This window comes from Oryctolagus cuniculus, chromosome 3, assembly GCF_051225735.1.
Source record: "Oryctolagus cuniculus isolate XC-2025 breed Fujian yellow rabbit chromosome 3, ASM5122573v1, whole genome shotgun sequence".
Lineage (NCBI taxonomy): Eukaryota > Metazoa > Chordata > Mammalia > Lagomorpha > Leporidae > Oryctolagus > Oryctolagus cuniculus.
Genome location: NC_142869.1, coordinates 66343589 through 66356513, shown reverse-complemented (window position 1 = coordinate 66356513; position 12925 = coordinate 66343589). Strand labels below are relative to the sequence as shown.

Sequence of the window (12925 nt, the reverse complement as noted above, 5' to 3'; positions counted from 1 at the left end):
TGGGGGCTGCACATTCAGATCCGCTCACGGGAAGCAGGCGCTCTGAGAGGCCAACCCCTTTTCTGTGTGCTCCGGGAGAACAGAACCTTTTTTTTTTTTTTTTCAGTAAATGTCACCACTGCCAGATACAAACCCAATTAGCAGCAGAGTTAGCTCAGATGAATCCGGGGAACATGGAAATAGCACGTTCTACAGCTACTCAGACCCCTGGGAATGACGACACGCCTGCATGTCGGCAGGAAGCGAGGTTCCGGGGACAAGGTGCTGGCTGGGCGCTCTCAGAGTCCCCCACCTGTGGGTGACCAGTCAGGAGGATTAGCAACCAGCGACCCGCTGCTTCTGCCTGCTCAAGGCCTCAGTCTAGGGGTGGGAATTCTAGTCTGGGGCCAGAGATGATGCAAAGAATCACCCAGGTCCTGTTTTCCGGAGAGCCCCTTGGCCCCTCCCAGATCCTCCCCTACCCAAGAGAGCTAAGAAACTGTTTCTGGGTCCGGGCTGTATTCCTGCTCCCCTGAGAACAAAGCAGACACAGAGGGATGCTCAGGCCCACATCTACCTCAGCTGAAGTAACGGACACTGCCAGCAGGTGCCAAACGCCGGGGCAGGGAGAGCACTGCCAAGGCCACGGGGCAGGCACCACTTGCTGTCTTTGACTTGTCAGGATGGGATTATGGTGACTGCTAACCACAGCAGGCTGGGGCGGGCCACCCAGGCCACCCCTGGGCACCTGCTCTGTGTATCAGAGCTCCACTTACAAGTAACCAGGTAACTGGGATAGGTGGGCTTGAAGCAAACACGTTAAAGGCCACAAAGGGGGCCAGAGGGGGCTTCCCAAGAGAAACTTTATCTTGGCCAGTGGCCTTGTTTCAGATGTCCTCAACAGCCCCCACACAGTCACTGCTCGGGCAATTCATCCACGGTGGGAAGAGCCCCAGGGGTGGAGGAAGCCAGGTACTGGGGGAGGGGTGACAGCAGGGGCTGGTGCAAGACTTTGAGGCTTTTGTCCCTTTAACTTGACAGAGGTATGCTTGTCTCAGGGTAGTGAGTTCACTCTGGCCTTGGACAAGCAGACAGGATTTGGAAAGTAGGGTGGAAGTTTCTGGAATGAAAGCCCGGGCCTGGGCAATCAGTTCCCTGTTGTACTCAGCTCGAACTAACTGGGCTGATGTAGGCAGGAGAATGTGTGTGTTGAGTGGCTCAGAGACCGAGGGAAGGAGCCTGGAAAACGGAGGCAAGGGGCTCCTGCTGCACCCAGGCCTATGGCACTGTCTCTGTGTCCCATGGGGCAGCTCAGTCCTCACAGATGCTGCTGGTGCCGGGGCCTGGAGATGCGGTCAGCATCAAACCTGGCCTGCTGCATGCTGGCCGCCTGGCAAATGGTGGCGCGTGGCCTCTTAGGGGCACCTGAACTTGATGAGGAGCCACAGCTGCACGGAACAAGCAGGGCCCGCTTTCCAGAAGGGACACTGCTGGCAGTTCTTTTATCAACACTTGGCCCTCAGGAAGACCAGACGGCATCCTGCCCCCTGGAGATTTTCCCCTTCTGCCCCCACCGCCAGCCTCTGTGGTCCAAGCCAGGTGATCCCGGCGCTACATATGCAGGCTCTCTTTCTCACTGAGGCTTGGAGCAATTTGCATCTCTCCCGAGATCCTCCCCAGGGAGCAAGGAAGGGGATGAGGCCATGTGTCCTTGCTCTGGGCAGAGTGTAGAGGGGGCCAGAGCAGAGCTAGTGACCAAGAAGCGTGGCCAAACAGTGACTGAGGCAAAGGAGGTTGCCAGTTAGAAAACACTAGGCACCTGTTGAGGTTCATGGTCCCCACAGGTGCAACGAATGTTCTGCCAGGGTCTGCAGCTTGTGCAGGGTGGGCTATTAAGTGCCTCTGAGAGTCAGGAGGTCGGCTTCAGATGCGGAATGGAGAGGAGCCGGGAGGAGAGCCAACGCCAGCAAGGTAGAAAGCAAACCGAGTGGGCTACAGAACACGGGGAGATTTTGGAAAAATTATCGCAAGGCGTCTTTGTTTATCTTTTCCCAGGCTTCCGCAGCCGGTCTGCATGCGGCTGGGATAAATTCAGCACAGGAGGAAAAGGCAGCATTTCCTCCCCCTCTCTCCTCCCATTTTAGGTGAGAGGAGGAGGTGGCATGGGGGAAGACAGAGTTCTGGTGCGCTCACCAGCTGGTGCTGTGTGGGGCTGAGCCGTTGAGCTTGCTCTGCACCCCCACGGAGCAGGAACCCTAAGTCTTTTTCATCCTGCCCCCACCTGCCCTGGAGTCAGGTTGGCCCGTGTGGGGTACGGTGGGAGCAGGTAGCCCCTCACACGGTGTGATCCTAGGAGGCCCCCAGCCTGTGTGCCCCACGCAGAGGCCCCCATGTCTGCCTCTGGGTGGGGGAGGCGTGGTTTTGGGGGGCAGTGCTGCTATCAGAAGCGCCTGGCTGAAACGCAGTCCTGGTGCCTGGAGCAGTGCAAGTGGCTGGCATAGGCCTCTCTCGCAGAGCAGTCAATGATGAGAGCGAGGGGGTGGGAGGGTGAGCAGGGGCGGTGCCCTGGGGGTAGGGACGCTGTGAGGGTCTTGGGTAAGAAGGAGTGCCAGGGAGGCTGGAGTGGCAGAGGGCTGGGATGACGAACTTCGGACCCAGTTTCCCAGCTCCCTGGTCAGGGTCTTCGTGGAGCCTGGTCTGCTGCGGGGCCCTGGGCTGGGGCTGGAGGAGGGGCCGGGAGCTTGGAGCAGCTCCCTCCCCAGGGACAGGCGACTCCTGGAGCTGGCTCTAGGGACAGACTTAAGCCCCTTTTTATTTATTGTGTCTATTTCCCAAATGGTTTGTTTAAAATTTGGTTCAAGCCCCTGTTGCTATGGAGACGAAGTACTTGGCTGCAACTCCTGGCTCCTCGGGTGCGTTTTGGGAAGCTCGTGCAGGCTGTCCCGTCTGGCCTGGGAGATGAGGCCTTGCTTCGGAGGCCCTGACCTGCACTTTGAGCCACGGGTCTGGGGTCTGCTGGGGAGGTGAGCCTTGACCGTGAGTGGCGAGCATCCTTCCAGGGTGCACGTCCCATCCAGGCCCTGGGTGATCCTGGGGATGTCTTCACTCTGTTCCCAGGAGCTCTTCCTTCTCCTCAAGGGGCCTCCCTCTGTGACCCCGTGCACCCTTGGCCTCTGCCCGGCTCAGGTTAGACATGGCTGGAGGTTTCCCTCCTGTATTCTGCTAAGAGCCATCGCCCCTCGGTATCCATGCGAGAGAGGCTGCAGCACCCCACAGATACCAAAATTCACGGACGCTCAACTCCCTTACAGAAAATGGTGTTGTATTTGCACATAACCTGTGCACACCCTCCCGTGTACTTCCAATCACCTCCAGGATACTTAGGATAACCGATACGATGTAAATGCTGCGTGTAGAGTTGCTACACGGTGTTGTCCGGGAATGATGGTGGGAAGAGAGTCGGTGCCGGTTCAGAGCTGATGCAGCCGTGACCGCCCGGCTGTAAGGTGTGCACGGCTCCAGAGCGCTGCACAGAGGCGCGGGGCTCGTGAGGGGGCGCTACGCACCGTTCCATCCGCGTGGGTTCAGCGTCCTGCTTGGCATGTGGCAATTCTGTTTTGCTTTCTGGAACTTTCTGGATTTCTGTCTTAAATGTTTCCATCTGTGGTTAGTTGATTCTGTGCCTGTGGGGTCTGCAGGACAGAGGGCCTGTGTGTCTGGGGAGTAAGGGCACTCTGACAAGGAGAGCAGGGCCCAGCTGGCTGGGGCTGCTGTGCCATCAGGGAGCCTGGGAGGGAGTGAGGGGCTGCCGCTGGCAGCGGCAAGGCCCCGCCTAACAGCACTTCTGGTGTGGTTTGATATCCGGGTGATGGAATTCTAGTTGTAGCGTCGGTCTCTAGAAATGCAGGTTTATAGATGGTTTACCGCCATCGTAATGGTTGTGTTTGGCTTTCTTCACGTGTGCACTTCAGTTTGTGGCCAAGCTGAGGCACAAAGCTCTGTCTCCTACCATGTGGCATTTAATCCTAATTAGCTCTCCAAATGTAGTCACACCGGATGTTAGGGTTTCTACGTGCTATAGGACAATGCCGAAGTTAGTTGGAGGAGTTACTAGAGCCCCAGAACTGCTCCCACTCCCCTGTTGCACAAAGCCAATCCCCAGTACCTGGAGTGGTGGAAGAAAGCCAGTGTTCATTGCAACGCTCAACGCAGGGAGTTGGGTCGCTGTTGCTTAATTCCCAGACTCCCTGAGAGGTTAAGGGCAGTGTGATTGACAGATGGAAGTGGAGGGTTGGCCACTACACGACCAGCTTGTGTGTGGGTCTCTGATTGGTCCCCAGCACTCATGGCCTTGCTCTGTAGTGGCTGTTTTAAGAGTTACCTTATTTTGAAAGGTGGAGTGACAGGAGCCAGGAACTCCATCTAGGCCTCCCAAATGGGTGGCAGGAGCCCAAGCACTTGGGCCCTTGACAGCTGCTTCCCAGGCACAGTAACGGGAAGCTGGGCCAGGAGTGGAGCAGCTGGGACTCAAACTGGCAGTCTGATACTGGATGCTGGTGTTGCAAGTGGTGGCTCAACCTGCTGTATCATGGCCTGCCTTTGGTCAGCGATGGGTGACCCCAGTGTTCTTTTGAAGATGTTTTGATGGCAAAGTGGGCTCTAATAGTCTGGGGCCTTCAGAGCAGTTGGTTTTTGCTTTGTTTTTGAGCAAGGTTTGGAGTTCCTGAAAAACATCTCCAAGTCTAGCAGCAGATTATTAGCAATAGGGGTAAGAAAAGGATTTCAAGGCCTGCATTCCAGAATCTTAACTGTGTTCTAGTCTCCTCATTCAGTGGGTTTATCCCTAGAAAGGAGTTGACTTATCAACACCATGTGCAGACCGATGAATGGAGGCCTAGGAACGGATAAAATCTACATCAAAGGGTGGGGGCCTGGATACACACACGTGAACTTGGACAGGGCACATTTTAGGCCATATCACGTGTATACCCATGTGTGCAGACATGTTAGCACTAATTTTCTGATAGTGGTAGTGGATGAATTCTGTGTTCTGTGATCTCTTTCTGCATTAGGAATGTCATACTTGGATAGGAGAAAAATCCAACAAATGTGAGTTTTTAAAGAGCAATGGGGCTGGTGTTGTGGCACAGCGGGTTAGGTTACCATCTGAAACACTGGCATCTCATAGGAGCAACAGTTTGAGTTCTGACTGCTCCACTTCTGATCCAGCTCCCTGCCAATGTGCCTGAGAAAGCAGGAGAAGATGGCCCAGGTGCTTGGGCCCCTGCCACCCACGTGGGAGACCCAGATGGAGTTCCAGGTTCCTGGTATTGGCCTGGCCCAGCCCAAGGAATTGAGGCCATCTGGGGAATGAGTTGGTGGGTGGTAGATTGCTTTCTCTGTCTCTTCTCTCTGTAAATCTGCCTTTCAAATAAATATAATAACGCTCAAAAAATAGAGGAATACAAAATTATTAGTTTTTTTCTATTTTATTTACTTGAAAGGCTGGGGGACAGATCTAGCTGCTGGTTCACTCTCCAAATGCCTACAACAGCTAGGACTGGGCCAGGTTGAATTCCAGGAGCCCAGAACTCAATGACAGTCTACCATGTGGGTGGCGGTGGCCTACCTATTTGAGCCATCACCTGCTGCTGCCCCGGGTGCACATTAATGGGACACTGGGGTTGGGAGCAGAGCTAGGATCTGAGACATGGCACTCTGTTATGGGATATAGGGATCTTAAAGCCCCTCCCTTCCATTTAATTCTAAAATGTATAGAATTTTTCTAAGTTATATCCATAACTCTCTACTCCTCTATCCATCCATCCGCCTATCTGTCCATCTGCGGTCCTTCTGTATTTTGGCCCTGAGAGAACTGGAATGACATTGACCAAGGTTTGTGATGCTTGTTTCTGGATTGGTGAGGTTTTCAGAGATTTTACTTGTGTTCTTTGTACTGACCTCTAGTAATCGAACTTTGGAATAAAGTGCGCATTTTTTTTGTCTTTGAGCAAAGAGAATGGACTGAACTTTCTATTTACTTCCACACTTGAGCTGGATCACTTGATTCTGATGTGGTCTGTACAGCATCTCTGATCTGTTCCTGAGGCAGGTCTAGTCACCAGGCAGAAGTCGGAGCTCCCAGCTGGCAATGTCAAGGCTACAGTAACTCCGATCCCAGCCCAGGTCATGGCTGGGGCTGCCAAGCTGGGGTTGGGAGGGGATGGCCCAGCTCAGCAGGGAGCAGAAAGGGAGTTTGCAGGGGACACCTGGGCTCCATCTAACATCACAGTGGCATCCTGAGCTTTGATGGTCATTTTATGACCTGCTGGCCAGGCCTGTGGCCAGCTGGGGCTCTACAGTTCACAGCTTCAGGATAACAGCAATGTTCTCTGATGTGCCTGGACCCCCAGAGAGTGGGGCAGGGACTGCTGTGGAAGGTTCCTCAGGGGTCCCTGGATTAGGAGGTGTCAAGATTAATGATGTGGCTGTCAGACATTTTTAGCGGCAGTAGAAGGGGTGGGCGACCTTCCCTGTGTGTGTGGGGTTCCAGGGCATTTTCTAGGGTGGGAGAGCAGGGGCATAGCAGGTAGCTTCTTGCCGGAGACAGGAGTGGGAATGACACAGCCCCGTCCACTCTCATTACCTAGTAGGGGTGAAGGCCTGCAGAGCTGGCCTCGTAGTGCTGCCCTGGGCTCACGTCTTGTGTCTAGGGATGAGTTGGAGTTTTTCCTGAGAGCTCCACACTTGGAACACCCCCTGTCCATCAGCACGTATCAGATATATGCCCTAAATATGGAAACTTGCCATGGCTTGGTATAACCACAAACCTAAAGCTGAGTGAACGAAGCAAATCCAGAAATAATATTTACAGTATTATTTCATTCATGTAAATTTCCAAAACAAGCAAAGATTAAACCACATTTTTAAGGGTTGGATATAAAAGTAGTAAAATATGAAAAAAAGGGATAAACATGACAACTTGGTATAGGGCTACCCCAAGGGATGTGGGCAGGGTTTTGTAAGGTGGACAGGGACTCATGGGGTGTGTGGCAAGGTTCTCCTTGCTCTGGGTGGCAGTGACAAGGATGTCTGCTTTACATTGTTCAGTTACATGGATGTTGAGTATATGTTGTATTTCACAATGAAAATATTGAAAGAAACAAAAGCAAAATGGAGCTGAGTGATCCCCCAGCCTCCATCTCTAGAAATGGCTTCTTGCAAGTATATACGTTTGTTACTGCAGAGGGCTCAAGCAGCATTTGTCTGGCTATGGCCAGGGTCATGAATCAGCAGCTCTTGTTTACTGAGTTCTGCGGGCTTAGTCTAGCACCAGATGCCGCAGGTGTGTGTGTGTGGGGTAGGGGATAAGGCATGAGCTGCCCGAGAATACAAAGCATCACAAAGAACAGTGAGGACCGGGCAGGCTGTGGAGACTGCCAGGGCCAACAATGTGCTGGGGAGAAGAGCACAGGGCAGCCTGTGGGCGAGCTGCTGTGGGCCCCCAGCATGGACTGGTGGGAGGCAGGAGGGGAGGGTGGGGGGTGGGAAGGCGGTTGTGATGCAGGCCCTCGTGAATGGGTGGTAGAAGCCATGTATGGCTGGGTACTCAGGGTGGCTCAGGAGGGTTTGGAAGACAGGACGGTTGCCCTCTCCTCCCACCTTGTTGCTTAAGTCAATCAATTTATTACCAGTACACTGAGTGCTGCTCCCAAGTACAGTGCACCTGAGCAGTCAGTAGAAGAAAACTAAGAAGATGTATTCAGGTTTTCATTACTACTAGAAAAAATACCTGAGTCGGGCTACCTGATAAGCAGAGAGTTTTTATTTTGGCTAACAGTTCTGGAGGTTCACAGTCTAAGATTGGGCATGGACTATATTGGTTCAGTCTCTGGTGATGGTATTCCTGGGGGCAGGGCCCTAGGTGACACAGGACCTCACTCAAGCAAGAGGTGGGGAGTGTGTGTCTACCTCTCTTTCTGTTCTAGCTCCTGATTCCAACCTCTTGCTAATGTATACCCTGGGAGGCAGCAGGTGATGGCTCAAATGGTTAGGTTCCTGCCACTCACTCGGGAGACCTGGGTGGAGTTCCTCGCTCCCAGCTTTAGCCTGGTCCAGTTCTGGCTGTTATAGGTATTTGGGGAGCCCTGTCTGTCAATTTGAGGGGAAAAAGAATAAAGTTTATTTTAAAATTGTTTTAAAAAAGAGCTCCCATCCACTGGTCTACTCCCCTTATTCCCAAATGCCCACATGGCCAGGCCAAAGCTGGAAACTGAGAACTCAGTCCAGGTCTCTCATGGAGGTATCGGGGCCCATGCACTTGAGCCATAGCCTGCTATCTCCCGTGGTGCGCATTATTAGGGAGCTGAGGGCAGGAGTGGAACCATGGCTCACACCCGGACACTCTGACGTGGGATAGAGGCTTCCCAAGTGGCATCTTTTTTTTTTCCGACAGGCAGAGTGGACAGTGAGAGAGAGAAAGATCTTCCTTTTCCGTTGGTTCACCCCTCAATGGCCGCTGTGGCCGGTGCACCATGCTGATCCGAAGGCAGGAGCCAGGTGCTTCTCCTGGTCTCCCATGGGGTGCAGGGCCCAAGCACTTGGACCATCCTCCACTGCACTCCCTGGCCACAGCAGAGAGCTGGACTGGGAGAGGAACGACCAGGACAGAATCCGGTGCCCCAGCCGGGACTAGAACCCAGGTGTGCCGGCGCCGCAGGCAGAGGATTAGCTTAGTGAGCCGCGGCGCTGGCCCCAAGTGGCATCTTAATCACTGGCCCCAAGAATGAAGTATCAATCCATACTACAACATGAATGAACTTTGAATATGTTATGCTAAGCAAAGTAAGCCAGACACAAAAGGACCAACATTACATGATTCCATTTATATTAGGTATGCGGAGTAAGCAAATTCAAGAGACGGCAGAGTAGTGGTTACCAGATGTTAGGAGGAAAGAGGAATGGGAAAGCGTGGTTTAATGGGTACGGTTTCTGTCTGTCATGATGGGGAAGTTCTGAAGTTGGAGGTGATGGCTGCACCGTGGTGAATGCACTTCATGCCACCAGATTGTACATTTGAAAGGGGTTAAAATGGTCATTGTTATGCTTTGTGTATTTTACCACACACCCCAAAGTCCATAAGGGCTCAAAATACTGCTCCTAAATGTTGAGCTAGAGGCCTGGGGGGTGGAGTCATTTGCTGAATAGCAGGAAAGGTAGGAAATTTCCCTGCTGAAGGAGGAGGAGAAAATGCTGTCTTTGGCTTATTCTTAATGCTTCTCTCTCCTCCTGATCCAGCACCCAGCAGCACTGCACTGATGCCCTGAGTGACTTGGGGAGACCTCCCTGCTTTTCCCCTCCCTACCCCGCGGCAAAGGCTGACCTAGCTACCCCTCCCAGACCCTGGGAACAACTTCTAAAATGTTTCCTTTAATTCACAAACCTCCCCTGGAGGCCATCTGCAAAAGCCCACTGATCTGCCACGTGTGTATGGACACAATGGAAAATTACTCCTCAAGCAGAAAACCTCTCGTCCCCATGGCAACCAGATCCTGCCATGACCACGCATCCCTGTGGGTCACCCACCCATTTGCAAAATGCCTCGCTTCCCAGTCTCTCCTGGCCCACATGTGGGACCAGATGACACCACCCACGGCAGCAGGGGAGGCTCGAAGGCTCTGCTGTGGTCTCTAGGGGACATCCCTGGAGACCCATCTAACCGTGGCAAGGCCAGCTCTTTGCAACGTCAGAGCCAGGAGCTCTCGGCTGAGCCATCATCACCTGGGAGCTATGCAAGAGACCTGTTCAAGAGTGCAGGGTCCTAGGGTGAACGGGTGGGGTTCACACCTGTGATGTGCTGCCCCACCAGGAAACCAGCCCCTTGATAATCACACCCGCCACCCTCCCCATGCTAATTAAGCCCTTGGTGCTTCCTTGCCTTGGACAGACATCAGGAGCCCCTGGAAGAGTTTCTGTCCTCTCTCCTTTGATCTTTCAGAACAAATACTTCCTCAGGACCATTTTCAACAGCATTTGGAATGGTGGGCCTGTAGGATGACCCGCCCTTTGCCGCTCGGCCTCCTGATGGCTCTTCTGGTGGCAGTGGCCAGCCATCAGCCCTGTGGTCACCCTCCCTGCCAGCCACAAGCAAAGCTTTGCAGAGGTTGAGGGTGTAAAGTTCCGCCCTGAATTTCGGTGTTGCAGGTGACCCAGCTTCTGGCCAGCGTTCTCTTCTGCAATGTCCTTTCATAATCAGCAAGCTTTGTGTTAGAATTCCAAGCCTGAGGTCTTTTCCCATGACATCCTAGAATGCCTTAGGCACTCAGAGAACTAACTTTGGCCTTTGGATTCACTTTGATTGGGCCAGGCTTTTGGTACAAAGAAAATGTATGTGGAAGAAAGGAACTACTCGTGTTGCTGATGCATCCCAGGGATTTGTTCTTTGCTTTCGCTTGCATTTGAGTAGGTCTGAGGGCAAGGGGGAGGCAGTTCACAGCAGGCTCCGTTTCTGTGTGTCTTGGCTGAGGCTGGGCTGGGCCAGTCCTCTCCTGGACCATGTGGAGGCTCCGTGTTACCCAACCGGAGGGCAAGGAGGGGAGCAGCGGGCACTTATTGCTTGTGAGAGCCTCTGCTCCCCATTATAAAGTTGGAATCGGAAGAAAGAACAGCGGTCCATGGGGTGTAGGCAGGAAGAAAGCGTTGCCATCGCCCACATACAGTGCAGTAGGCCTGCAATGGCCTGCATTTTTGCAGAGTGAGCACCCTGGCCGCCTCTGTAAACAGACAGCTCTGTGATCTGAGAAAGCAGCAGCCAGGGTAGAGAGCTAGCGTGGCGGGGACAGGGGGAGACAATCGGTGGCACCAGGGACCTAGGTCTGGGGCCTCATCTGAGCAGCTTCAGGGGATGGCCCATCGCTTCTCCCTCCCTCCCTCCCTTGCACGAAGTGGCGTGATGAGCTGCTTCACTTTGGCAGCTCTGTTTTTTCTTGCTACACCCAGCTAGAGCGTAAGCATTCCAGCCTGTCTTCATAGATGTTTCCTTTTATTTTCTCAAGATCGATTATTTGAAAGGCAGAGTGATGGAGAAAGATACTGTGTGTGTGTTGAGGGGGGAGTGGGAGCAGAGGGATTAGGGCAACAGAGGGAGAGCGATCGAGAGATGTTCCATCTTCTGATTCGTGCCCCGGGTGGCCGCCCACAAACAGGGCTGGGCCAGGTTGAAGCCAGGAGCTCCATCTGGGTCTCCCCATGGGTGGCAGGGACCCAAGTACCTAGGCCATAGTCTGATGCCTTGTCGGGAGCATGAGCAGGAAGCTGGATTGGGAGCAGAGTAGCTGGAACACGGACTGGCCCTCAGATTGGGATGCAGGTACCGCCAGCAGCAGCTTAAACCCCTCACACATTGCCGGTGCCCAGATGTTTCCTTTTAGTCACTACAGTTAATATTCACAGTGACTAATTCCTAGCGAGAAGACGCCAAGGAACACACTTGCAAGATGCTCTTTGGTGGTGTGAGTGATCTTGGCTTTGTGACGCCGGTCCTCTTAGCTTGGCCATGCACTTCACAGACGAGGTGTTGGATACTAGAATTCTGAGCTATGACTTTCTTCTCCCAGACCTGGGAGGAGACCAGGGACTTTCCAGCATGCAAACAACGGGAAGTCAGCTGCCTGGCTGAGCGGCTACCGAGGTGCTGGATGGAGATTCCCCCACCTCCTGCCCTGCCGTCAGGAGGAGGACTGGTTATCCAGTGGGTGTTTATGAAGTGCTCATTCTAAGTGCAACCTGTGTGGGGCCTTGTGCAGGTGCTCCAGTGGCTTTGGGAACCCGGGACAAGAAGGCATCATGGTTCTTCCTGCTCTGGCAAAGTGGGGGGTGGTGTGGGGGGGGGGGCTGGCTTGGGGCTGCTGTGAACAGCCATCTGCAGACAGACTGGAGAGCCCAGGAAAGTCACTGTCCCCTGGGGGCAGCGTGCTGGCCCAGCACAGAGGCCCTTGGGAAGCAGAAGTGTGGGGAAGCCTGGTGCCTTCTCGCTCGCCATTGGCTGGAGGATGTCAGGGTCATTAATTTCTCCTAAGTCATTATGACTTGACTCAATGAATGACTTGACTCAAATCAATGTTTGCAAACCTGTTAAGGTGAAAAATGGTCCCAGAAAAGTTAGTAAGGTTAAGCTAAAATTCTTGAGACCGAGGGATATCTGAAATAAAAGGGTTTATTGAGCCCTCACAGATACTTAGAAAGGAAGAAACAGGCCAGCGCTGCGGCTCACTAGGCTAATCCTCCACCTGCAGCGCTGGCACCCCGGGTTCCAGTCCCGGTCGGGGTGCCAGATTCTGTCCAGGTTGCTCCTCTTCCAGTCCAGCTCTCTGCTGTGGCCCGGGAGGGCAGTGGAGGATGGCCCAAGTGCTTGGGCCCTGCACCCGTATGGGAGACCAGGAGGAGGCACCTGGTTCTTGGCTTCAGATAGGCGCAGTGTGCAGGCTGTGGCAGCCACTTGGGGGGTGAACCAATGAAAGGAAGACCTTTCTCTCTAACTTTTTTTTTTTTTTTTTTTGACAGGCTAACAGATCCTGGGGCAAGTTTCTGGAAAATACCAGCAGCAAGACCAGATAGCAGTTGGAAAAATGTTCATTGGACCTAGAGCTAGGAGTATTTTAATAAAATTTGAGGAAGAAAGGAATTCCTTACAACGAATCTGTTGGCTTGGGTAAGGAGCGGCCACATTACTCCGGGTAGGGAAAGTCTAGGGACAGGAGCACAGTCTGGGGAGCTCTGGGCAGGTTGGGTTCTGAGTCTGGACAGTTCCTGCATCAACAGGATGAGGTTCAAGTCCACTTTTTCATTCAGAAGGGTGAGACTTTTTGTTGGCTTCACCTCCAGCCATTAACTGACTTATCTTGGGACCAGCATGTGGCAAATGGGTTAAGTCGCTGCTTGCGGCACC

At 53.3% G+C, this 12925-nt stretch overlaps 1 long non-coding RNA gene across 2 annotated transcripts; it reads left to right on the top strand.

Moving 5' to 3' along the window:
• Positions 1-963: 963 nt before the first annotated feature.
• Positions 964-12657, top strand: LOC149127366 (uncharacterized). 2 transcript variants are annotated; one of them, XR_016230789.1, is made up of 4 exons: positions 964-1950; positions 2035-2123; positions 3097-3296; positions 12541-12657. It is a non-coding gene; the product is annotated as an uncharacterized LOC149127366 (long non-coding RNA). The 2 variants fall into 2 exon arrangements; XR_016230788.1 differs by lacking the exon at positions 3097-3296 and having other exon boundaries at positions 1177-1950.
• The last annotated feature ends 268 nt before the right edge of the window (positions 12658-12925 follow it).